At 45.7% G+C, this 26,445-nt stretch overlaps 2 long non-coding RNA genes across 3 annotated transcripts; one reads left to right on the forward strand and one right to left on the reverse strand.

The window, feature by feature from the left end:
* Window positions 1–9,680, reverse strand: LOC116596468. The gene is made up of 4 exons (XR_004288130.1): window positions 9,559–9,680; window positions 8,737–8,816; window positions 6,655–6,807; window positions 1–476 (listed from the first exon to the last, which is right to left on the reverse strand). It is a non-coding gene; the product is annotated as an uncharacterized LOC116596468 (long non-coding RNA).
* Window positions 9,681–9,811: 131 nt separating this feature from the next.
* On the forward strand, window positions 9,812–13,513 carry LOC116596467. Of its 2 annotated transcripts, XR_004288127.1 has the most exons (4): window positions 9,812–9,955; window positions 10,778–10,921; window positions 12,948–13,023; window positions 13,357–13,513. It is a non-coding gene; the product is annotated as an uncharacterized LOC116596467 (long non-coding RNA). The 2 variants fall into 2 exon arrangements; XR_004288128.1 differs by lacking the exon at window positions 12,948–13,023.
* Window positions 13,514–26,445: the final 12,932 nt, after the last annotated feature.

Here is a 26,445-nt window from a genome sequence, read left to right on the forward strand (position 1 = left end):
CCGTCTCCGGAACAGTGCTCCACCTGATGAACTTAGAAGATAAATGCCCACATCCCTCACTCCTCAGACGGGATACCCCTGAGCTACGTGTTGTTCACTGGCTCCCGGAAGTGCCCAGTGAGGTCAACCCCAGGTGCCCACAGTGTAACCCTTTGCCTTCCCTTCCCTGTTCTTCTTTCACTTGCACACCAGTGCTTCCCAGGACCACTTCCCAAATAAAACTCTGTACATCTGAATCCTTATCTTTTAGGAGAACCCCATGAAGATCATCTATCATAAGGGCAATAGGTTTGAGGGCAGCAGGGGAGGATGGCGTAGACCAGTTGACAGTACAGGAGATGATCGGAGTTTGAACTTAGTGGCACTGGGCACAGGGAATAGAGGAGGGAAAAACTCCGCAGGATCCAAATATACAGCGGATGTGCAGGAAAAAGGAAGAGGATGATGTGAAGGCTGCCTCCTGGGCTCTGTCCTCCCTAGAAGGGAGGGCAAGGGAAAAGGTCAAGAATACATATGTTAATATTTTTGTGCATGTCACAGAACAGCTTGTAACCACCAGATTTTCTGGAACTCTCTGCTGTCTTCTCGCCCTGCCTTGACTCATCAGACTCTAGAACAACCTAGCTGCCATCGTTCAGGGAAGCCTGCGTTTTCTCCTGCAGGGCAGGATTCAATAACAGTGTTCTCATCCAATAAAGGAGTCTGGCACACAGGGACAAAATATTGAATTAAAAACAATACCAGAGCCACTGAGCTCACACCACTCTTGAACTGCCTGTGCGTGGCTTCGCTCTGCAAATTGGTAACGGGAGCCCCAGGGAAATACTGTCCAGGAGAGCAAGGAGGAGCAAAAGTGGGGGAAGGGGGGGGGTTTGGGAGGGAGCAAAGTCAACTCTCAGCCACAGTGGGCTGAGCCAGCACCTGGGGGCAAGGATTCAGCTGCCAGAAACCCAACACTGAGCTTGTAAGCCCTGGCCTTTGTCCCGTCTGCATGAAGCTACCTTCAGGGAGGGATTCTGAGATCCTCTGAGATCAGGCATTCTTGGGTCTGCAGCCTGCCTTCCCCACTACTAGTTGACCCAGTGACCTTGGATAAGTCCTTAGACACTCTGAACTTCAATTATTTGTTGTTGATGTTGTTGTTCCAAGGCCCAACACATGCCAAGCACTTACTTAATCCTAAAAACTACTCTATTCCCATCATACAGATGATGAGTCAAGGCTCAGAGGAGTTAGGTAACTAGCCCAGGGTCACACAGCCAGGTCTAGCCACATTTCAGATAAAGCAGTGTAAACCTTGCACATGCTCTCTTAACTACTATATAAGAAATTCCTTCAGATAAGAAATCCCCCATTTTCAATATGTTGGGGGATCCCGAGGCTCCTGGAGTGGGGAGTGGGTGTTTCTCTCTCTCTTGGCCGTTCCTTAACACAGCATCCAGCCTCATACCTTGGTCTCCCTCCCCCTGGTTTCTCACCCCTGCCACTGATCACTTCTTTCCCCTAAACATTCAGCATCCCAAATAACAAATTCTTCCCCCCTGGCCCTTAGGGAGCAGCATCCCACCTCATCACCTTCCGGCCACCTCACCGGACATCTTAGTGTTTGCCCTAAGTGCCCTAAGGGGTTTTACCTGCCCCCAAGGAGGCTCATCAAGGCATCCGTTCAACCCAAATAGTTGTTTTCAGGAAGAATTCTGATGCCCACTGTTAAGGTGATCAACATTGCTCCACCATGTTTGAAAAGCCTGGAGCTCAGATGGGGTCCAGAATGGAGCAAAGAAGTTGAGAAGCTGAGAAGCTACAGGTACGCCCAGGTTGTTGAGGCTGAGCCATGGAGGTGAATCAGGTCACCCAGGGGGAGTGACTGGGACAAGAAGGGCAGAAGCCATGCCAGGGCCTCAGGAGCTGGCCCGGGTTGGAAATAGAAAGAGGGTGGTGGTCATAAGGAGACCCTGAAACGTTGGAAGAGGCTAGGAGGCCCTGGGCAGCACAAGGGTGTTGGAGGGTGTCAGTCAAGGTTCTTGTCATTGGGACAGAAGTCCAATGAGAACGTATTGGCTCCTGCTACTCAAGAAAGATTGACTACTCCTGGCTGAGTCCAGGCAGTGGTCCCCTTTGGGCCTCAGGAAACCAGGCATTATGGGCTCAGAGGGTGTCAGGCCCATTCAGTCAGCATCTCTCTCTGCTTTCCTAATGCTCTCACATTGCATTCTGACTCCTTCCACGTGCTGGGAAGCATGACTACCTGTAGCCTCCAGATTGAAATCCCACATCTTCTACCTTAGAAAGAGATTGGTTAGGGCCACCCAGGTGGCTCAGTTAGTTAAGCGTCTAACTCCTGGTTTTGGCTCAGGTCAGGATCTCAGGGTGTGACAGCGAGCTCCTCATGGGGCTCCATACTCAGCAAGGAGTCTGCTTCCTCTCTCCCTCCCCTTCTGCCCCTCCCCCTGCTCATGCACAAACATTCTCTCTCTTTCTAAAACAAATAAATAAATCTTTTTTTTTTTTTTTTTTAAACAAAGAAAGCTATTGGCTCTCTCTCTAGGTCTAAAAATCCCATGGAGGGCTGCCTGGGCGGTACTGTTGGTTAAGTGTGAGACTCTTGGTTTTGGCTCAGGTCATGATCTCAGGCTCGTGAGACTGAGCCCCCACTTGGGCCTGGCGCTCCGCAGGGAGTATGCTTGAGATTCTCTCTCTCTCTCCTTCTGCCCCTCCCTTTGCATGCTTTCTCTCTCTCTCTCTCTCTCAAATAAATAAGTAAATCTTAAAAAAATAAAATAAAATAAAAAAATGAAAATCCAATGGAAGTTTTTGGACTGGCTTAGTTCCAGTCGGGTGTCCACCTCTAGCTCAATTAATTGTGATCAGAGGGGTAGAGCCAAGGAAAAACATGTCTGCTTCTTTGGGAGCCATGTGGGTAGAGGCAGGTACAGCAGGATGAAAGTAGACCCAGACCACCAAGGACATCCTCAACACTTGGAAATACTGACTTCAGAATTAAGTCCAAGGGGTGCCTCTACAGAAATGAAAACCACCACCACAAGCAATGGTGGGGAACCAAAGAGAGAATCTCCCTCTCTGCGGGAGAGCAGAGGCTTGACCCAAGCCAAAGAGGCTCAAAGAGTGTGAGGCAGGCCTAGGGTTTCACTTTACTGTCTGTTGGCAACAAGAGTATCTGTTGGTAAGGCCTGGGTTGGTGGGGAGACATGCTTGCTGATCCTTCTGCCTGGTATATACTTCTTCTTTGGTGACGCCTACTTCTCACGGCTATCATTGACCTTGGGATGCAGAATAATTTAGTTGCTTGAGGATGTGAAAGGTCCAAACAGCCTTGGCCAAGGGGAAAGTCTCTTACGTAGGCCTGTCTGGGGCTGACCTTTGGCCGCAGAACCTCAACCCTTCCCATGATAACTCCTGCCAAAACGTGACTCCAGCACTTCTGTTCTCCTCCTCCAGCTCGGAATGCAGCTCCAAGACCTCAAAACCTACACAATCACAGTACAATGGGAACTGGATTTGAGCTACTGGGCATCAGCCAGCTGCTAGGGCGAGTGTTAGTGTTAGGGTGAGTGTGTGTGTTAGGCTGAGTATATGAGGGAATATTCTTCCACGGAAGCCAAAAAATTCAATAATGATAGTAACGGCCATTACCAAGGTGACATAATGAGTACTTACTATGCACCCTGCCCTGTCCTAAGCAGCCCTTTTTCTGCCTTACCTTATTTTATGATCAGAATCCTGTGATATGAGTATCATTGTCATTCCCAGGAATTGAATTCCACAGACATTAAGTGACTTGCCTAAAGTCACCCAACTAGGAAGTGGCCAAGCTGGAACTTGAAGCCAGCTCTGTGTAACTGCAAAGCCTATACCTTTAACCTTGGCTTTGTCTCTTATCCAAGCCTGAGCTCTGGAAACAACAGTGTGGCTTAGTATCCTTCTTATTTTTTTTTTTTAAGATTTTATTTATTTATTTGACAGACAGCGATCAAGAGGAAGAGAGAGAGGGGGAAGCCGACTCCCTGCTGAGCAGAGAGCCCGATGTGGTGTTCAATTCCAAGACCCTGGAATCATGACCTGAGCGGAAGGCAAAGGCTTAACCCACTGAGCCTCCCCAGTGCCACAGGCTTGGTATCCTTCTTAGGGCCTGAATCTGTCAGAGCGCTGTAGGCTGCAAAACCAAAACCACCAACTTAGCTGATTAACAGTGAGAAACTGTGTTTTTATCAACTCAAAGATTAAGTTCTAAGGCTTGGTGGCTGGAGGAGCCATTAATTCAGCTGCTCAGTGAAGCCCCGCCCATCTTCCCACTGAGCCTTCATTAGTTTGTCAGTTTCCCCACCTGGTCACAATATGGCTGCCACACCTCCAGGCATCCAGTACCGGAGGCTGGTACTGGACCACATCCGGCAAAAGAGGCTCTTCGTCTGAGAATAAGAAAATCTTTCCCAGACTTCCCAGAAGTCCTTGAGGAAACATTCTTTATATCTCATTGGCCAGAATTGTTCCCATTCCTGTTTCCAAACCAGTCACTCACAAGGTAAATGGAAATTTCACAAATGGTTTAATAATGCTTGTGGCTCTGTTAGGAGGGAGAAAGAGGGCAGTGACTGCTCTGGGGCAGGCAAACAAAAGTGTATGCTGCTCCTTTCGTTTCCCTCCCCAATCCCTAATACATTCTTTCTCTCCCAGCTCTCATTTTATTCACTGTGCAAGAATCAACTCAAATATCTTCTCTTCTAGGCAGTCTTCCCTGACTTTCTTCCCATCCAATTAATTACTCTCTTCACTGTGCTTCCAAAGAACTTAGCACATGCTACATACATGGTCTCTGTTACATCATTACGCACTTAGGCCAAGGTTTGGAGAAATTGGATCCAGGTTCAAATCCCAGGTCGGCCCCTTCCTTCCCAGGCAACTTTGGGTATTACCCTTCCTCTTTTCAAGCCTCAGCTTCCTCATCTGCAAAGGTACACATTCCTTTTTAGGCAGTTTTGAAGATTAAGGCAGGTAAGGTGTCTGGGATTATTAACAATAACTCCTCAGAAGGAAGGGGGTGAGAAAGGACACTATCAGGCTGGAGTAGGCAGGAAAGCAAAAGTCATTCCCAAGTCTGACCACATGGTCCCCTTCTCCTAAAGGTTCCCCCCTTCCCTGATCCTCCCAAGAAAGTCATTTTTCATCCCCAAAGTCATTTGGCTTAGAGAGAAAGGGGAGATGCCGTGGCAGGGTCTGCACTGTGCCTGCCCAGGCACCATCCATCACCAGGCCGACAGGAACTCACCTCCCACAAATAAAGTTATGACAAGCGTCCCCAACCCATTCTTTCAGCCATCGCCTCCCTGTTTCCATCATCGCTGACATTATAAGCCATCAGCCAAGCTGTTTGTCATGCCTCTGACAGGGCCTTGGCATCACGGGTAGGAGGGCTGAGCTAAGCTATGGCTGAACCCAAGGGTGGGTGTCCTGCCCCCACCCACCACTGGTGAGCATGAGCTATTTCACACATGCTCCCAGGAAGGGTTACTCCCCCGACGGGCAGGGGTCCATAGTTAGAGCAGAACTGGAGGGGAACTGAACATGCACTCATTTATCCATGCAGCAAACATTAGTGAATATCCCTGCTGTGGTTGGACCTGTGTTAGGCACAGCTGCAGCCACAAAGAGGAATCATGTATAGTCCCCGCCTTTGAGCAGGTGTCCAGTCCAATGGAGGACTGAAAAACATGCCATGTCAATAGATAATGCCAGCACAACTGTGGCAGAGGCAGTCAGGGGGACTGTGGAACCACAGAGAAGGGTAGGAACATCAGGGAAGTCTTCCTGGAGGAGGTAACACTTGAACTGAGATCTCTAGGGCAAAGAAAGACATGTGAAGGGGCAGTGTGAGTGATTCTTTGAAAGGTTCCCTTTCTTCCATGCAGGTTTGTTTGCCTATAAACCCCAAAGGAGTGGAGTGCAGGCCTGGGAAAGAGAAGAGGATTATCATACAGGCCAATAGAATGGCATGTGCAAAGTTCCTGTATTAGTTTCCTAGGGCTGCCATTACAAATTACTACAAACTCGGTAATCCAAAATCACAAAATTTCTTCTCTCACAGTTCTAGAGGCCAGAAGTCCAAATTCAAGGCATCAGCAGGGCTGGTAATTTCTGGAGCTCTGAGAAAGAATCTCTGTTATGTGTCTTTCCTAGCTTTTCATGGTGGTAGGCAAGCCTTGGCATTCTTTGTCTTATAGATGCAGCATCCCAGCCTCTACCACTGCTCTCTGTCTTCACATGTCCTCCCCTCTGTATCTCTAGCACAAATACCCTTCTCCTTTGTAATGGCACCTGTCATTGTAATTTAGAGCCCACCCTAAATTGAGGATGCTCTCAAGATCCTATATTGATTCCAGTTTCAACAATCCCATTTCCAAATAAGCATACATGTGCAGGTGCTTGGGGTTAAGACTTGGCTTTTTTAGGGAGGGGAATACTATTCAACCCAGTAAGGATCCAGAGGCAAGAGAGTATGGCATATTCAGGAAACAGAGTGGCTAAATGTGGCTGGAACATTGACATAGGGGTGGGGGTTGGATCCCATCTCTACAGCTAATGAGCCAGATGGCCAGGTCCCAATCCTTCAACCTCTCCCAGCCTCAGTTTGCTCACCTCCAATGTTCATTGCCCTCTGGCCTTCTTAGGACTCTGGTCAGAGTGAAATGTAAATTCCACTTTAATTCCATTCAAGGGCCAGCTCCTCAGTGGGAGTAAATCAGTCAGAGACCTTGAGTTTGCACGAGACAGAAACCAATGTAGACTGGCCTGTGGCGGGGGCGGGGGGGAGCGTTTAGTAGTTTACATAGGTAAAAAGCGCAGGAATAGAGCTGCTTCCACCTCTGCTGGATTCAGGAGCCCAGATGATATCTTCAGGATCTTGTCTTTCCACCTAGCATCTCGGTCCTCTGCCACTTCATTTTCCGGTTTCCCAAGAGGGGTGCTTAGCACTGGACCTATATCTTCCTTAGAGCTGCCCTCCACCCTGATCCTCTCAGCTCTGGGGCTGGGAGGCTGACCTGCCTGGAGTGTGTCAGCAAGCTCCCCTGCCCTCTGGTTTCCATAGGGTTTAGCCAATGGGAAGCAATGGCAGGCAATTAGAGGGAGGAAGGTGGAAGTAGGCTATTTCTCCCTCCCGGTTCCTCCCTGCCATCTCCCTCTGCCTAAGGCCCCAGCTCATATCAGGTAGCTCTTCCTGAGAGCACAGCTCCTCTCTCTGGATTCTAGGAACCACATCCTGTTCTTGACCTTCAGATCAAGGGAGTTCAAGGATCTCCTCTACCACTAGCCCAAAGGAACCATCCTTTGTGAATTCCCTAAAAAATGCTGACACCTTTGCAAATAGCTCCTTTACTGTAGTCTCCTGAAATTACAGTGTAAGTGCCTCTGTCTCCTTAGGGACCCTGCCAGATCCACCCTGCAGCTCATGGCTCTGTTTGACCCTCCTTTTCCAGATTGTAGACAACCCCCATGGGGTAGACTGCTACATTGGCGGCTCATAATGAACCATGCTTCCCAGGAGTCATGCCATTGGGGGTCCCCTTCTACATATAATACAGGGTTTGACCATTTGACTTGCTTTGGCCAATGAAAGATGAGCACATGTGATCAAGGAGAGGCTTTATGAGCTCTTATACAGCTGGCGTGCTCCCTCTCGGGCTCCTGCTGCCATGCTGTGAGGAAGTCCAGGCTAACTTGGAGAAGAGAAAGACCTCATGCAGAAGAGAAAGACCTCATGAAGAGTTTGGAGAAGATGACAGTGGCACATGGGAATAAAGGCTACACAGAGGAGAACTGAGGTGCCCCAGTTAACAATCATAGCAAAGATTCCAGGCTCTGAGAGAGGCCTTTGTACTGGCTGGGGGCGGGGGGGGGGGGGCAGGCAGAGGGGCAGGGATGGAGGTAGTCTTAGTGGGGGGATGTATTTAGCACTAACATCGTTTAGGATCGGCAGCACACAGTGATGATAAAAAGCAGATTGACTCATAGTGTTATCATTTTTAAATTCAGCAAAAATTGCTCCTTTTTATTACCCGCATTTGGGGCTAACCACTCCTACCTCCCTAACCCCTATCCCCCGCCCCCAGTCCAGCCACAGCCGAATGCAGCCACATCAGTGACCCCAGCCAACAGGTATGGAATGACTGTCAACCAGCAGAATCATAAGAAATAATAAGTCCTTGTTGCTTTAAGCACTAAGTTTGGGGGTGGCTTGTGACACAGGGATGAATAAAACTAACAGCAACAGTTCTACACCATTGCAGGTTCAAGTGCAGTTAGAAAGGGCAAGATTTTTCTGGCAGTTACTCTAACAGTCCTGGGGCTCACTCTGATTGGGTCTTCCTCCCGCCATGGGATAGTTATGGACCAATCACCCAGCTAAGGGAATGTGATGCACTGATTGGCCAAGCCTGGTCACATGCTTCGTCCTGGAACAGGAGGTGGAGACCCACACAGACCAGGCGGACTGAGAGTAGGGGAGGAGGTGGGTGCTAACGGTGGAAGAGGGGAAAGGGAAAAGATGAGCGGAAAAGGAGGCTGAGGACACTTTGTGGGGGTGAAGGTCGGGGAAGACATCTTTGGTGCTCCCCACTGAGCTACCATTTGCACCTACAGGAAATGGGTAAAATGCATCCCACGAGCCAAGTACAGCTATCCTATGGCGAGGAGACCATAAGATTTGGACCATGGACCGACCTGGCTTCCAACTCTCGCTTCCTTTTTGAAAGCTGCTGTAGGCAAGCTGCTCTCTCTGGATTCAACCTCTGCGAAGTCATCTGTAAAACAAGTTTGTTAATTCCTGCCCAGATGGGTTGTACCCCATGGGATCACCTCTGTTGTGGTGGACAAAATGAGCGGCTGCTCAGACACCCCTTCAGGGAAGGGCTTGCTGCCCGGCGTGGGGACTGCGGCTGGCAGACAGCCTGCCTCCCCTGGCTCTTCCAGGTCCACCTCTGCTACGGGGAGAGCCTGTGGCCCGCGAGGTCACTCCCTTTCCCTGGCAGCCCGCACATGGTGACTAAGCCGAGGGGTTTGAAGGTTCAGCCATTTGGGCAGATGCAGAATGGCCCTGCCAGACAGTGCTCGGAGGCTTTGTGGAGCTCCGATCGGTTGATTTCACTGGTCCTATCCTGTTTCCTCCCTCCCCTTTCACACATGTGGGTCCCTAATAAATATCTCACGCCCCATAATCTTGCTTATGGAGGTCCCGATCCGTGATAGAGGTTTCAAATGCTTAACCTAGCACTTGGCACTTCCTAGGCAGTTGGTAAAGGATCGCTGAGCGAAAATTGGCTCCTTGTTCAGGAGAAGAAGAGGAAACCGGGCGGGGGAGGGGGGTGTGTGGTGAGAGGATGGTGCGGGTGTGGGGGTTGCCAGGTGTTGGGGCCTGCAGGCTGGCAGAGGCAGCTCCTTCCTCGGAGGGAACAGAAGGGTCTCTCCAGGGTGCCCTCTCCACCCCTGCACATCTGCGGCCCCCTGCTTGCCAAGCAACAAGATCCATTATGAATGAGGCTTCACCTGTCCTAGCAGGCCTGAAGACAGGGGCACGTGGGGCTTTCCTCTAAGCTGGTGCCTGCTCCCAGCAGCCTATCTGGGGTCCCGAGGCCTGGTGGCAGAGACCACACAAGTCCAAAAGCAGAACCCCCCTCCCCATTTTGTGGAATCTTGAAAGTTCTAGAACCTTGGAAGGGCAGAGTCTGCATTCTAGGGCCACTGTCACAAAACTGCAGACAACTCTTAGAATCTTAGAATAAGGGAATCTGGCTTAAAGGCTCTCCCAGCATCTTCCGTCTGGAAGGACCCAGGCAGGCTCTTCATTTGAGCCTTTCTCTCCCCAAGGAAGGAAGGGAGGAAGAAAAAGGAAGGGCCATGGAGTTCGGGGACCGAGGCTGGAGAACATCAGGGACAGCGGAGGGTGGGAGATGCTGCGGGTGCCCCGTGCCACACCCCATCTCCCTCCTCTCGGCTGTAGCTGTGGTGCACAGAGCCCATGCGCACTGACAGTGTCCTCCCTCAAGTGCCTGGCCAGCCTCTTAATTTGTCTACCTCAAGGCTTTTTTGGAGGCCCCCCCATCTCTTGCTCAGCCCACCACAGGCATAGTGCAGAGATGTGAGGGAATGAATGCCCCCTGGGGCAAAGCTCAACCCCTGGGGGAATGGGGGTTGGTGGATAAGTGCCCCAGCCACCCATCCTCTGGATGAATGAGTGTACATAGTAAGCAAAGGGATGGCTGGATGGAACCTCAGTTGTCCATAGCAGCAACCGGCTACTTTCCTGCCTCCTTCATTCCTGCTTCCCAGGATTACCTCCCAAATAACTTGTACCCACGTCCTTGTCTGGAGTTCTGCTTTAGGGGAACCCAATCTAAGACAGGCCGGGTCACTCCCTAATGTCTCTGAAATCCCCTTTCACTTCTCCTCCAAACTGAATCCCAAATGTCACCCGCCCTGTTGTTTCCAGGTGACTTCTAAAGGAATGCCCCTGCTCCCCTCACCAGGCAGACAGACTGGTAGATCTTGACCTTTTTCCAACCCACCCCTAGTTCTGAGAAATTCTAATGAAGGGCTTTGGCTGGGCACTTAGGGGTCCAGGGGCTTCGGAGGCAGCAAAGAAGGGAAGAGACTTCCCTGAATGAATCTATACCGATGAAATCATCCAGTGTGCCCTGTGTGCCTCCCCACCTTTTGTTCTTTGGCTGAGATGTTGCCTCCAATCCATTATGTTCCCTCCTCCCAGCCTCCCCAGCCTGCAAGTCACGGTAGCAGGAATGCTGAGCTGGACTGAAACTGTAAGGAAAGCCCTATGTGGGTACAGAACTGTACAGTTTGCAAAGAAATATACTGGCTCCGAAGTATTTATAAAGCCCTTTCCATTCACAAAGTAATTCATTAGCATTATTATTGATGTTGTTTCAGTCCAAACATTTGTTAGTCTCTGGGAGAAATTATTTCTCTTTAAACCTCTCTTTGACCAAGCAAGAGTAAAGCCTGGCTAGAAAGGTCGCATAATCAGTATTTTTTCATTCACTCACTCATTCATTCACCTTTTGGGAGCGTCTCGGTGTCCAGGCCATGGGGGTGCACGATGGAGCCCTTTCCACCAGGAGACGACGGCCGAATAGGGAAGCGTATTGCTCAGTGTCTATCCAGGAAATACTGGAATATTTACAAAATAAGAACTTGAAGAGATGGAAGACGGTGGAAGAACTGAGAAGCTGAGGACAGTGATGCGGCTTCAAGTCTAGTAACAGCAGGAGACTGCCCCTGCTCTGAGACCTAAGAGACAGAGGCAGAGGGGGGTGTTGCTTGCCCAGGAAGACAGTCACTTGGGATATGGAACCAGGAAGGAGCTACAGCATGGATGAGATAAGCCACTTTCAGATTTGCCACCCAAGGCCGAGAGGGAGAAATACCAAGTTTTCTCCGTTCCTCCCAGCCTCCAGTCTCCCAGTAATGCCTCCCATGGGCCAGCCCCAGCTGGAAACCAGTCATCCCAGAAGCCTGGAAAACACAGCCTGAAGGAATCAGCCCCTGGCAACACGAAGCACAGTTAACCCTTCTGTGCTCCACCACAGTCGGAAATGACAATAATATGAATAACAGCATCGCATGCTACCTGAGCATTTGTCATGTGTCCCATACTGGGCTCAACACACTGCGCTCGTTACACAGAAATCCTCTGAATCTCTGTACACCGAAGTCACTGAATCCTCCCAGCAACCTCACAAGGTGGATATTCTTATCTGCACTCTGTAAATAAGGAACAGAGGCCCAAGAATCAGTCAACAAGTCAACAATTATTTGTCGGGCATGTCCTCTGTGCTGGGCCTTGCACAGGGATGACCAGGAGAGTCAGGGGACCTGCCTCCATGGAGCCGGCAGTCTACTAGGAGAAACACCATGAAAAACTAACCGGAAACCATTGTTGGAGCAATTATATCCCGGGTGTAATAGGATGTGACCTAGTCTTGGGGGCTAGGAAAAGCATCCTAGCCCAGGTGATGGTTAAGCTGAGGGCGAAAGATGAGAGTAAACATGGTTTATTGTCACAGACCTTCACCTCTACCGGGTCCTGGGGCCAACCCCCAAGACCCACCCCCACCCCCAGGAAGACCCCACTTCTGGCTAGCCACCTCCCACCGCTGGGCCTGGCAATACCTCCTAGACCACCGTTGATGAGCACCTGAAACGCATTCAACACCGCCCCCCTCCCCAACCCGGCACAAGCCGAGGCCTTTAGGAACAGACGGACTTGCGCTCGGGCTTGTCCTCCAAGCCCTGCTGGCCGCTTGGAGCCTTGGCAGACAGTCAGGAGGAGGTGGCTGGGAGGGAAAGACAAAGAGAATTCGATTTCCATTTTGCTCCTGGTTCCCTGTTTCCAGTCCAGATGCCTCCAGATCTAATTCCGAATAAATAATTGTACTGAGTAACCCGGGTCCCTTGGTGATTAAGTAAACACGCCGAGGCGGTGGAAATTGAATTAGTGCGGTGTGCTCAGCCATTATTACCCGCCCCTTCTCATGAATATTAATGAGGGGTTATTAAGAAATGTAAATGCTGCCTCAGGGGGTGGGGAGACAGGGAGGGGGTCAGGGTGAGAGGACGCAGTGTTCAGAAGGCGGCGTGATTGAAGGCATTTAAAAAATTATGTCAGATCCTTCTCTTCCACGCCGTGCAATGTTTCTGGATGCTTCATTTTGATGAAAACGAGGGTAAGGGAACAAATTTTAATTTGAGGATAAAATTAGCATTTTCCAAGCAGCCTTGGCGGCAGCAAGGACATATTTTGCCAGGAAATGGACATTTGGGGCGGGGCAGCGCAGGGTTGGGGGAGCCGCGGCTGATGGACGATTAGTTCTCTCAGTTCATCTCCAGGCAAGGGAGTAAACAAATTAATCTCTGCACAGGGAGCAGCCTGGAAGATGGCGGAGGCCTGGAGGTGTCATCAAGGCCTAGGATCATCCTTACTGCTGGTTCAGAGAGGTTAGGCACTGTCTGAGGTCACACAGCAAAGTAAGGCACTCCACCTGGGTTCTGTAGGCAAGATGAGAGTGGGGAAAAGGGCTGCGTCTCCCAGACAGGTTTTAGGCAGTGAGGCAGCCCCTCCTTTCTGACCCTCTGGCTGCCTCATCTCTGTGGCTCCAGCTTCTTTCCCAATCTGTGCTGCCAGCTTCATCTCCCCCACTTTCACTATTCCCTGTTTCTGCTCCACAACCTTCAATGGCTTCCTATTGCCCTTAGACTGCCGATCAAGCTCCTTCTCCTGACATTTGAGTCCCTCCAGTATCTGACCACAATCCATTTTTCCAATTTCAGCCCCCACTGCCCCTTGCAGCTGCAGTCAGACGCATCTATAACGGTGAGAGGCAGAGAAGAAAGGAAGACAAGAGCACAGGAAAGAAGGGAAGAAGAGAGTGAGAAAGATGAACCTAATACTACATATCAGAATACTCGAGATTTACTAAAAAATGTTATACAATAATGATGATGATGACAATGATTGTAGTCATTGCTGCTGTCTGTTGAGAGTGTCACTCTATACCAGCCTCTGGCTGAACACCACTTCCTCCTCCTGTTGTCCCTGTGAGGGCACATTGTTATCGCCATTTCACAGAGGTGGAAACAGACATCACACACATCACAAATGAGAGAACCAGCCTACTAGACATCAAACCCGGACCTCCCATCAAACTACCGTACCTCCCATGTCATGTGGAAGTCATTATCCCCATTCTACAGATGAAGAATGGCAGCTCAATGAGGCTAAGTGATTTGTCCTACAAGTATGGAAAGAAACAAAGAAGCAGAAGTAAGAGGAATCAAAATTCCCTAAGCCAGCCTTGGTCTAGCCTCATAAAGCTAGGTCTAGCCGCTAGTATATAGACTCTCCAGGTCTAGCCGCTCCCGGAGAATCCAAGCAAATGTCCCACACACCCTGGTCCCTACTTCCGGTAGACATTTCAGGGGAAACTCACAGACTCTCAGAGACCCAGCCAAACCATGCCCCCAAAAATGTCCACCAGGAGAAGCCTGCAGGTTGGTCTGGCTGGTTCCCGTAGGTGTCTTTGTCCAGGACCGTGAAACCCAGGCGTGAGAAACGCAGCCCAGATGAGCCCGAGGACTCAGCCGCCTACGCTCAGGATAGGAAAGAGTGAATATGATCAAACTCATGCATTTTAACATCTTCAGAACGCCTCGCTCCACGCCCTTGCAGGAATAAAGGCTGGCAGGTGCAGCCGAGTTAATCAGAGTGGATAATAGAGGGAAAGACAGGAATCACTGGCCAAATTGCAGCAGAGAAAAATGGGGCGAAATCATGAAACGCAAGTCAAAAGTGTCCAATTAAAGTGTGATGATGTTTAAAGGGCAAGAACCACATTCTCAGTCCCTTGGAATTTCTAATGTGGTCCCCCTCGTGGGGGTGTGTGGATCAGTGGTACATAAGATAATTTCTGGATATATACAGATGGACTTTTTTTTAGTTGAATAGGTATGTTCAATGGGTGTTAGAAAAAATATAACTAGTCCATAAAATCCGTGATTTGATGTGTATTATTACCTAGAATGAGTCTAAATTTTGTCCAGAGAAGCTATTTAATTGCTAGTCAATTAAAAGAAAAATTTTAATTGTATAGATGGAAGAAGGATATGGCAAAAAAATATGAAACTGGTACTTATGTGACTGAAGTTTGGGAAACAATATTCTAGTTTCTTATTACTCAAAGTGGAGTCCATAGATCAGCGTCTTCAGAGAGCTTGTAAGAAGACCCTCCAGAGACCTAAAGCATCGGCATCTGCATTTTAATGAGATTCCCTGGTGATTCATATACATGTTTGTAAATGTTTTGTTTTTAAGGCACTGACCTATCTTATTTATCAGAGGAGGAAAGAGTGAAGACCTTTTCAGATGTGCTCCCAGGGGAAGAGCACTGGACTGGGAGTACATTCCAGCCATGAGACTATGACTCTGAAAGAGTTTACAACCTTGTAACTACACAGCAGGAGATTGAAGTCCAGAGAGGGTTAAGTTCAAGACTGCAGTGTGATTGTGTCAACATGGGGAGCAGTCCAGTTCTTCCAACACCTCGGCTGGCGCAGGAGGGAATTTCTGACAATAGAATTGCAGTCAACACTGTGATGTGGCTTTTTAAAAAGGGATTGTTAACGTATCACAAGGAAAGAAAATTATAAACCAATATCTTTTATGAACACAGATATAGAAGTCCGCAACAAAATAATAGCAGGGCAAATTGAGAGAACCCTGGCTGGCTCAGTTGTAGAATGTGGAACTCTTGATCTCAGAGCCGTGAGTTCAAGCTCCACATTGGGCATAGAGATTACTTAAAAAATAAGTAAATAACCTTTAAAAAAACAAATTGAGCTACATACAAAAAGGATTATACACTGTGATCAAGTGGGATTGTCCTAGAAATACAAGGTTGATTTAATATGTGAAAACAATATACACCATATCAATAGAATAAAAGACAAAACCACATGATCATCTCAGTAGATCTATGCAGAAAAACATTAAATACAATACAACACCCTTTCATGATAAAAACATTCAGCAAACGCAGACTAGAAAACAATTTCCTCAAATTCTGCTAAAGGCCATCTATGGGGGGAAAAATGATACCTAACATACTAACACGACCAAATGTATTTTCCCCCTGAGATCAGGAACAAAACAAGGATGCCTTTTCTTACTACTTCTATTTAAGATTATATTGGAGGTCCTAGCCATGGAAATTAGGCAAGAAAAAGAAACAAAAGACAATGAGACTGGAAAAGAAGAAGTCAAACTATCTCTACTTAAAATGACATGATCTTGTATATAGTAAATTCCAAAGAATTCATATTAAAAAAAACTATTAGAACTAATAAATAAATGTATCAAAGTCACAGGATCCAAGATCAAGTTAAAAAAAATCCATTGTATTTTTGGGGTGCCTGAGTAACTCAATCAGTTAAGCATACAGCTCTTGATTTCATGTCATGGACTCAGGGTCATGAGAGTTTGCTTGAGATTTTCTCTCTGTCTCTCCCTCTGCCCCAGCTTGCATGCTCTATGTCTCTCTAAAATAAGTAAATAAAATCTTAATAAAAGTAAATAACTCTTTTAAAGAACTCATTGTATTTCTATATACTAGCAATGAACAATCCAAAAATAACACTAAGAAAATAATTCTATTTACAATAGCAGCAAAAAGAATAAAATCCTAGGAATCACTTTAACAAAAACAGGTAAAGCTGGTAGTCTAAAAACTACAGGATATTGTTGAAAGACATTTAAAAAGACCTGCATAAATTGAAAGACATTCCATGTTTATGGGTCTTGTTAAGATAGACTTAATCTTGATATGATACTATATGTGGAAAACCCAAAAGACTCCACTCCAAAACTGCTAGAACTTGTACAGGAATTCAACAAAGTGTCAGGATATAAAATCAATGCACAGAAATCAGTTGCATTTCTCTACACCAACAACAAGACAGAAGAAAGAGAAATTAAGGAGTCAATCCCATTTACAATTGCACCCCAAACCATAAGATACCTAGGAATAAACCTAACCAAAGAGGCTAAGAATCTATACTCAGAAAACTATAAAGTTCTAATGAAAGAAATTGAGGAAGACACAAAGAAATGGAAAAATGTTCCATGCTCCTGGATTGGAAGAATAAATATTGTGAAAATGTCTATGCTCCCTAAAGCAATCTACATATTTAATGCAATTCCTATCAAAGTACCATCCATCTTTTTCAAAGAAATGGAACAAATAATTCTAAAATTTATATGGAACCAGAAAAGACCTCGAATAGCCAAAGGGATATTGAAAAAGAAAGCCAACGTTGGTGGCATCACAATTCCGGACTTCAAGCTCTATTACAAAGCTGTCATCATCAAGACAGCATGGTACTGGCACAAAAACAGACACATAGATCAATGGAACAGAATAGAGAGCCCAGAAATAGACCCTCAACTCTATGGTCAACTCATCTTTGACAAAGCAGGAAAGAATGTCCAATGGAAAAAAGACAGCCTCTTCAATAAATGGTATTGGGAAAATTGGACAGCCACATGCAGAAAAATGAAATTGGACCATTTCCTTACACCACACACAAAAATAGACTCAAAATGGATGAAGGACCTCAATGTGAGAAAGGAATCCATCAAAATCCTTGAGGAGAACACAGGCAGCAACCTCTTTGACCTCAGCCGCAGCAACATCTTCCTAGAAACATCGCCAAAGGCAAGGGAAGCAAGAGCAAAAATGAACTATTGGGATTTCATCAAGATCAAAAGCTTTTGAACAGCAAAGGAAACAGTTAACAAAATCAAAAGACAACTGACAGAATGGGAGAAGATATTTGCAAACGACATATCAGATAAAGGACTAGTGTCCAAAATCTATAAAGAACTTAGCAAACTCAACACCCAAAGAACAAATAATCCAATCAAGAAATGGGCAGAGGACATGAACAGACATTTCTGCAAAGAAGACATCCAGATGGCCAACAGACACATGAAAAAGTGCTCCATATCACTCGGCATCAGGGAAATACAAATCAAAACCACAGTGAGATATCACCTCACACCAGTCAGAATGGCTAAAATCAACAAGTCAGGAAATGACAGATGCTGGCGAGGATGCGGAGAAAGGGGAACCCTCCTACACTGTTGGTGGGAATGCAAGCTGGAGCAACCACTCTGGAAAACAGCATGGAGGTTCCTCAAAATGTTGAAAATAGAACTGCCCTATGACCCAGCAATTGCACTACTGGGTATTTACCCTAAAGATACAAACGTGGTGTTCTGAAGGGGCACGTGCACCTGAATGTTTATAGCAGCAATGTCCACAATAGCCAAACTATGGAAAGAACCTAGATGTCCATCAACAGATGAATGGATCAAGAAGATGTGGTATATATACACAATGGAATACTATGCAGCCATCAAAAGAAATGAAATCTTGCCATTTGCGACAACATGGATGGAACTAGAGTGTATCATGCTTAGCGAAATAAGTCAAGTGGAGAAAGACAACTATCATATGATCTCCCTGATATGAGGAAGTGGTGATGCAACATGGGGGCTTAAGTGGGTAGGAGAAGAATAAATGAAACAAGATGGGATTGGGAGGGAGACAATCCATAAGTGACTCTGAATCTCACAAAACAAACTGAGGGTTGCTGGGGGGAGGGGGTTGGGAGAAGGGGGGTGGGGTTATGGACACTGGGGAGGGTATGTGCTTTGGTGAGTGCTTTGAAGTGTGTAAACCTGGCGATTCACAGACCTGTACCCCTGGGGATAAAAATATATGTTTATAAAAAATAAAAAATTAAAAAAAAAGATAGACTTAATCTTGTTAAGATAGCAATTCTCCCAAACTGATATACTAATTTAATGCAATTCCTATCAGAATTCTGACTAGGACTTTTTTTTTCTTCCAGAAAATGACAAGCTGATTCTAAAATTTTTAAAAAAAAAAAGGTGTCTCAGATAACCTAAACAATCTTGAAAAAGAACAAATTCAGAAGAATCACAATTCTTGATTTCAAGACTTACTAAAGGAGCACCAGGTGGCTCAACCAGTTAAGCATCTGAGTCTTGATCTGAGAGTTGTGAGTTCTGGGCATGGAGCCTACTTTAAACAGACAAACAAACAAGCAAGAAAAATTGCTAGAAAGTTGCATTTATCAAGACAGTGTGGTACTGGATAGACATAGAGATCAATGGAGCAGAATTGAGAGTCTAGGAATAAACCCTTTCATTTACAGTAAATTGGTGTTCAACAAAGATGCCAATGGAGAAAATTGTCTTTTCAATACATGGTGCCAGAACAACTGGGTATGCACACCCAAAGCAATGACATTGGACCCTTGCCTCACACCATACAAAAATTGACTCAAAATGGATCATAGCCCTAAGAATAAGATCGTAAACTATAAAACTCCTAGATTATGAGAACAAATTATAAGAACAAATCTTCATCACCTTGAGTTTAGTCTCTTAAACTCAAATACCATAAACTTAAATACCAAATTAAATTAAATACCATAAACTTAAATACCAAATATTAATAAACTAAATACCAAAACACAAATAACAAGAGAAAAAAATAGATAAATTTAACTTTATCGAAACTAAAAACATTTTACTGTAAATGTTACCACCAAGAAAGCAAAAAGACAATCCATAGACTGGGAGGAAATACTTGCAAATCACTTATCTGATAAAGCAGTTGGACCTAGAATCTGTAAGAACTTCTACAATTCAACAGCAAAATAACTCAATTTTTAAAATGGGAAAAGTATCTGAATACACATGTCTCAAAAGAAGATACATAAATGGCTTAAAAGCACATGAGAAGGTGATCTACGTCATTAACCATTAGGGACATGCAAATAAAAATCAGGAGATACCCCTATGTACTTACTAAGATAGCTCTAATTTAATAGCAAGTGATAGGGAGGTTGGGACAAAATTGGAAACCTCATACATTGCTGGTGGGAACATAAAATGGTGCAGCTTTTTTGGAAAACAATCTGGTGGTTCTTCAAAACGTTAAACGCACAGTTACCAAAAGATGCAGCATTTCCAGTCCTATGTGTGATACCTAAGAGGAATGAAAACACATGTTCACACAAAAACTTGCTCACGAATGTTTATACAAGTATTATTTATAATAGTCAAAAAGTGGAAACAACCCATGTAAATGCCTGAGTTAAATGTGGTATATGTAGATAATGGAATATTAATTGGCAATAAAAAGGAAGAAATATGTATATATGCTACAGTATTATGCTAAGTGAAAGAAACCAGTCACAAAGGAGGGCATAGTATATGATCCCGTTTATATGAAGTGTTCAGAACAGTAAATCTAGCGTTGCAGAAAGTAGACTCATAGTTGCTTAGGTGAGGGAAGGGAGAGGCCTTGTATGGTGTTGGGAGGAATGGGACAGTGTTTATTTGGGGGGTGATGAAAATGTTCTAAAATTTATTGTGGTGGGGCGCCGGGGGGGGGGGGGTCAGTCATGCAAATGTCTGCCTTTGGCTTAGGTCATAATCCCGGGGTCCTGGGATCCAGCTCTGCATCAGGCTCCCTGCTCATCGGGGAGTCGGCTTCTCCCTCCCCCTCTCCTTTCCCCTCTGCTCATCCTCTCTCTCTCTCTGTCTTTCTCGTGGTCTCTCTCAAATAAATAAATAAAATCTTTAAAAATAAATAAAATTGTGGTGGCGGTTTTACAACTCTGTGAATAAACTGTGAATCAATTCAAAACCATTGAGTTGTAGGCTTTAAATAATGAATTGTATGGTGTGTATGGCTCCCCAAAGATGTGGCTTCTTAATTCCAGAACCTGTGAATATGTTAGGTTACACTGCAAAGAGTTAAGTTGGCAGGTAAAATTATGACCCTCGATCAGCTGACTTTAAAATAGGGAGGTCACCCTGGATTTCCCATTGGGCCCGACATAACCACCAAGGACCTGAAAAATTGGAAGAGGGAATCTGAGGAGAGAACAGAGGAGAAGATATTGCAAGGACTTGTCGCAGTGTTGCTCACTTTGAAAATGCAAGAAGGGAGCCATAAGCCAAGGAATGCAGGAAGGCTCCAGAAGCTGGAAAACATGAGGAAACAGATTCTCCCCCGGAGCCTTCAGAAAAGAACCCAGCCCTCCTGACATATTGACCTTAGCCCAGTGAGATCCATGTCAGACTTCTGATCTCCAGAAGTGTAAGATAAGGATATATTTGTGTTCTTTTAAGCCACTAAATTTGTGGTAATTTGTTGCAACAGTCATAAAAAAACTAATACATGTGGTGTGCAAGTTAGAGCTCAATAAAGCTATTTAAAAAAATTGTTATTGTTCTAGGCTGTGTAAATAGAAGTATGGTGTCTAGAAGGAGGGAGGTGATAATCTCCTTGCACCCTAAATCTGGGGCTTGGGTCTCAATGCACCATATAGGGAGTGTAGAAAAACTAAAGTGGGTCCAAAGAAAGGTTCTCTGTGATGGTGAAAAGGTCTGAGATGATTTGGGGTGAGGACCCATCAGGGGACTTGGGACAGGTCAGCTGGAAGGAGAAAAGCCTGAAGATCTGCATCTGCCTGTCCCTGGAGTCTGTTGTGGGGCACTGAGGTGAGGTTGCATTCTGTAAGGCAGATCCAGGGACAATGGATTGTATTACCTATGGACAGTGTTCAGCTTGGGGTGAATTTCTTCTTCTTTGTTTTTAGAAACATTTTATTTCACCCACAATATGTGTTTTCTTAGAAAAATGAGAAAATACAGATAAGCAAGAAGGAAAAACAAACAAACAAACAAACACTTAACATACTATTGCACATTATTAGTGCTCCTAGTTTCCCTGATCTGGGAAGGTGAAACTGTCTTTTTCATTGTTATATTCCCACAGTTTAGCTCCAGGTAGATGACCATGGAATTCTTTTTTTTTTTTTGTCAGAGAGAGCGAACACAGGCAGACAGAACAGCAGGCAGAGGCAGAGGGAGAAGCAGACTCCCCGCCGAGCGAGGAGCCCGATGTGGGACTCGATCCCAGGACGCTGGGATCATGACCTGAGCTGAAGGCAGCTGCTTAACCAACTGAGCCACCCAGGCGTCCCGACCATGGAATTCTTGTTGAATGAATGCATAATGCACGCACATATCTTTAATTCACAAAAATGGGATCGTACTGTACATATTGCTTTATAACCTTCTTTTCCCTCATTACCGATATGTTATGAGCTTCTTTCCAGTTCAATAAATCTACATTTACATTAGGGATGTAATAGATATTTTGCCAGGTGGCAAATAGAATTCAGGGGGTCTGTGGATTTGAATAGGGAAAACTTCTCTCCTTATTTGCCCTAACCTCTAACTGAAATTTTGAACTTTCTTTGACGTAAATATAAGCAACAAGTCATGGTAGTACCAGCAGAATCTTTGACTTCATCACCAGCAGTGAGCACGGATGGATATTTTCACATCAAATGAATATTGTTGCACAGTTTGAAACACTGTTTCCATTCATCATGACTCTGCAATGACAATGGTTGTCATACCTGCCTCTAGATCTTGTTACTGAATATGTTAATCAAGAGGTACGTATAGGACTGTATCTGAAATATTCAATATTTAATTATTTAATTACTAAAAATTAAATATTTACTATTTAAATATTTTGATAACTGTATTTTAATATGATCTTCTTGGAAAGCTTAAACATTTTATTTTATGGTTAAAACCATTATTCAGGGCACCTGGGTGGCTCAGTAGGTTAAAGCTTCTGCCTTCGGCTCAGGTTATGATCTCAGGGTCCTGGGATCGAGTCCTGCATCGGGCTCTTTGTTCAGCAGGGAACCTGCTTCCCCCACGCCCTCTCTCTCTGCCTGCCTCTCTGTCTACTTGTGATCTCTGTCTGTCAAATAAATAAATGAATAAATAAAATCTTTTTAAGAAATTAAAAAATAAAACCATTATCAAGAGAAAGGGTCCGTAAATCTCACTCAAAAAGTCCATAGCACCATAGAGGTTAGAAAGTTTGGATCTCCACTACCATCTTTTTCTCCTAGTTTTTATTCTGAAATAACCATAAGGGTATAGAAAAGTTGTAAAAATAATATATGTATTCCTCAGTCAGTTTCCACTAATGTCACCATGTCACAATATCATAGGATAATTATTGAAGGTCAGAAATGAACACTGATACAATGTTATTAAGTACAGCTGACCCTTGAGTAAGCAGTGGGGATGGTTAAGGACACCAACTCCGCCCCAAGCACAGACAAAAATCCTTATACAATGGCACCTGGGTGGCTCAGTGGGTTAAGCCTCAGTCTTCAACTCAGGTCATGATCTCAGGGTCCTTGGAACGAGCCCTGCATCTGGCTCTCTGCTCAGCAGGGAGCCTGCATCCCGCGCCCCCCCTGCCTGCCTCTCTGCCTACTTGTGATCTCTGTCAAATAAATAAATAAAATCTTTTATAAAAATCATTTACAATATTGTACTGCATCTACTGAAAAAAAATCTGCCCATATAAGTGGACCACACAGTTCAAAACCATTTTGTTCAAGGGTCAGTGATAATCTTCAGGTCAGATTCAAATTTTGCCTGTTTTCCCACTCTGTGATGTCCTTTTCCTATTCTAGGATCCTACATAGCATTGATTTGTTAGGTCTCCTTGGTCTCCTTCAATCTGTGATAATTTCTTAGTCTTACCTTGTCTTTCATGTCCTTGACACTTGAAAATTACTGGTCAGTTAATTTGTAGAGCGTCCATCAATTTGGGTTTGTCTGACACCTCATCGTGATTAGATCGAGGGTATGAATTTTTGGCAAGAATAATGCAGAGGTGGCGTTGTGCCCCTTCTCAGGGTGTCTTATCGCAGTACGTGATGCCAGTCTGTCTTACCCCTGTACACAATGGTCTCAGAGTATCCATTATATAATTAATTGGATGTAACATAATTTACTTAGTGGGTCCCTTCCAATGAACTTTTGACTTATATTCACTTAAGGCTGTTAGTTACAAAAGCACTGCAATGAACAAAGAAGTACTGTGTGGTGGGCAGAGCTGCCTGTAGAAGCAAGCAGCAGCCAGGAGTGGTGATGAGTCTTCTGTCCCTGGAAGCATGCAACAACAGAATGGTATCAGATGTGGCTCCCATTTCCCCAGCAAAGGGTGTCTGGTGACAGAGAACACTAAAAAAAAGCACAGAGTCCGTAGGAATGAAGGTTCCCTTCCCTGGACCTCCACTCAGGCACCCCATCTGCAACGTGGGGCCTCGGCCTGGGTGGGTGGCAGAAACCGCTCCCCAGAATATGCCAAGTCTGGTTAGTATTCTGAGCTCCCTGCTCCACTGATGGCTAATTGCCCCTAAGAGTTGAGATCACTGGAGGGGAAAATGCAAGGCGGCCTAACCTTTGCTGGGCTCGGCGAGTCAGCCAGCCTCGCAGCTCTGCACAGCCACTCGGCTTGACCCCCTCTCTCTGCTGTGACTGCTAATGGAGTGGGGCGGTTCAGGGTCCCAGTGCCCAGCAGAGGAGTCCCTTTGTGATTTATCCAACTCGGGAAGGTTGGGAACTGCTGCATTTTTAAAATGTGCAAAAAACCACCATTCTAGAAACTATTTGCTAACACCTAGGAAAACCATTCCCATGCCTACTCAGCAACCTAGCTATTCCGTGTCCAGGTACATACCCAACGAAGTAAGTGTTTACGTCTATCAGAGCTATGTTCCTAGGAGCGTTATTCACAAGCGCCAAAAGCTAAAAGCAGCACAAATGCTCATCAACAGAATGGAGAAACGAATCGCGACACACTCATACAATGAAAAGCTATCTGGCAATAAAAAGAACAGGCTGCTGGTACAGGCAACAACGGGGACGAAATCTCCTGCTATTGTCTGCAGTGAGAGAAGTCAGACACGGGAGGACATTCTGATGAGTCCATGTACGTGAAGTTCAAAAACAGGCCAAATATGGTCCTGGGAATGAAAAGGTAACCGTTAGGATACCTTTGCGGTGGGAGTGGGGCGGGCGTTGACTGGGGGGCTTTTAAAATGCTGCGAGTATCCTAGATCTAAGTCTGGGGGTGGCTTCTGTGAATGCATACAAAACTAAGAGTTCATCCAACTGCGCACTTGGGTGTTATGGTGTGTAAGTTATGCATTACAGCAAGGACAAGAAGAAGATGGATGAGAGCCAGGAGCAGGCTCTGTGGACCCAGAGAGGTGGGAAAAGGCACAAACGGGTGGTGACAGGTCTCATCTCTGTTGAGAATGACTATGTGATCCAGGCAACCCCATCCACTTCTCCAAGTTCTTCAGCTGGAGGGGTGCACCTGGTGCCAACTGTCCTTGCCACATTACGGTTAGGTGTACAGGAGGGAGTGTGTGAGAACCCAGCTTCTAAGCTAGAAACTGATGTCCCGGAACCGACTCAACCAACATGTATTACCCCCATAGGTGCCAAGCACTGGACTGAGCCCCTACGGTGTGCATACAGATTAGTACCCAATACCTTCCCTGTCAGGAAGTCTCAGACTAAGCAGGGATAAAGGACCGGCCCCCAAACAAACCATTACAAAGCACGATGAGGGTTATAGAGACGCCAAGAGGTTCTATAGCTGGCATTGTGGCATGGCCTCTCAGGGGAGATGACATAGAAGCAGAGACTTGAAGGACAGGAAGGAGCTGGTCCTGCAGAAAGACATTCCTGACAGAGGAGTCCCCAAGGGCAGAGACCAGACAGCTGGAAAGAGCCACATGGACTCACAGAACTGAAAGGAGGCTTGCAAGCCTGGAGGGGGCAAGTGGGGAGCGGGGTGTCCAGTGGGGGCAAAGCCTGCACAGCCTGGTGGGCATGGGTAAGGGTTTGGGGTTTAATCTAAAGCTTATTGGAAAGATAACTGGATTATAAACTCCGATAAGAGCATAGAATCAAGGAAGGACATGATGTGATTTGCGTTTTCAAGAGATGATTTTCTGGAGCACCTGGGTGCCTCAGTGGGTTAAGCCTCTGCCTTCGGCTCAGGTCATGATCTCAGGGTCCTGGGATCAAGCCCTGCTTTGGGCTCTCTGCTCAGCGGGGAGCCTGCTTCTCCCTCTCTCTCTGCCTGCCTCTCTGCGTACTTGTGATCTCTCTCTTTCTCTGTGTGTGTTAAATAAATAAACAAAATCTTTAAAATGTAAAATCCTTTAAAAAAAAAAAAAGGGATGATTTCCGTAACTAGTTAGGAGCCAAACACAAAAGATGACAATCTAGATGATTCTATTTCTATGAGATCCAAAAATCTTACAAAAGTAACCTGGAATAATGGAAGTCAAAATAGTGACTAACTTTGAGGGTTGCAGTCCTGGAGCTGAAGGGCTGGAGATGTTCGGTATCTTGCTCTGGATGGAATTGTACAAAAAATGTCAAAGGTCATCAAGATAGCCAGGTAAGACTGGTTCACTTTAAGGCATGCTAATTATTTGTGTGCCACCTCTCAATAAGCAAAATAAAATTTTAAATTAGCATTTTTTTCGGTTAACATTATTTTTAAAAGGTTTATTCAGGTATCATTTCCATGCAGTAATTGCCCGGAAACTTTATTGTTTTAAATCTCTTTTAAAGTGTGCAGGTGGTGACTTTTGACAGACAAGGACAACCGCCACCATGATCCAGACAGAGAACATTTCCATCACCCCAAACACTTGCCCTGGGTCCCTTTGCAATGGATCCCCTTCTCCAACACTAGGCTTCTGGCCACGCCTGGTCTGATTTTTGTGCTTAGAGCTTGATCTTTTCCCGACTGTCATTAAAAGGACTCATTTAGTGTTTAATATTTGAGATTAAGAAGACAGTTCTTCTTTCATGGGACAGAAAGCTTTCGAGATTCATCTATGCTGCTGTGG

Source organism: Mustela erminea, chromosome 7 (genome assembly GCF_009829155.1).
Source record: "Mustela erminea isolate mMusErm1 chromosome 7, mMusErm1.Pri, whole genome shotgun sequence".
NCBI classification, from domain to species: domain Eukaryota; kingdom Metazoa; phylum Chordata; class Mammalia; order Carnivora; family Mustelidae; genus Mustela; species Mustela erminea.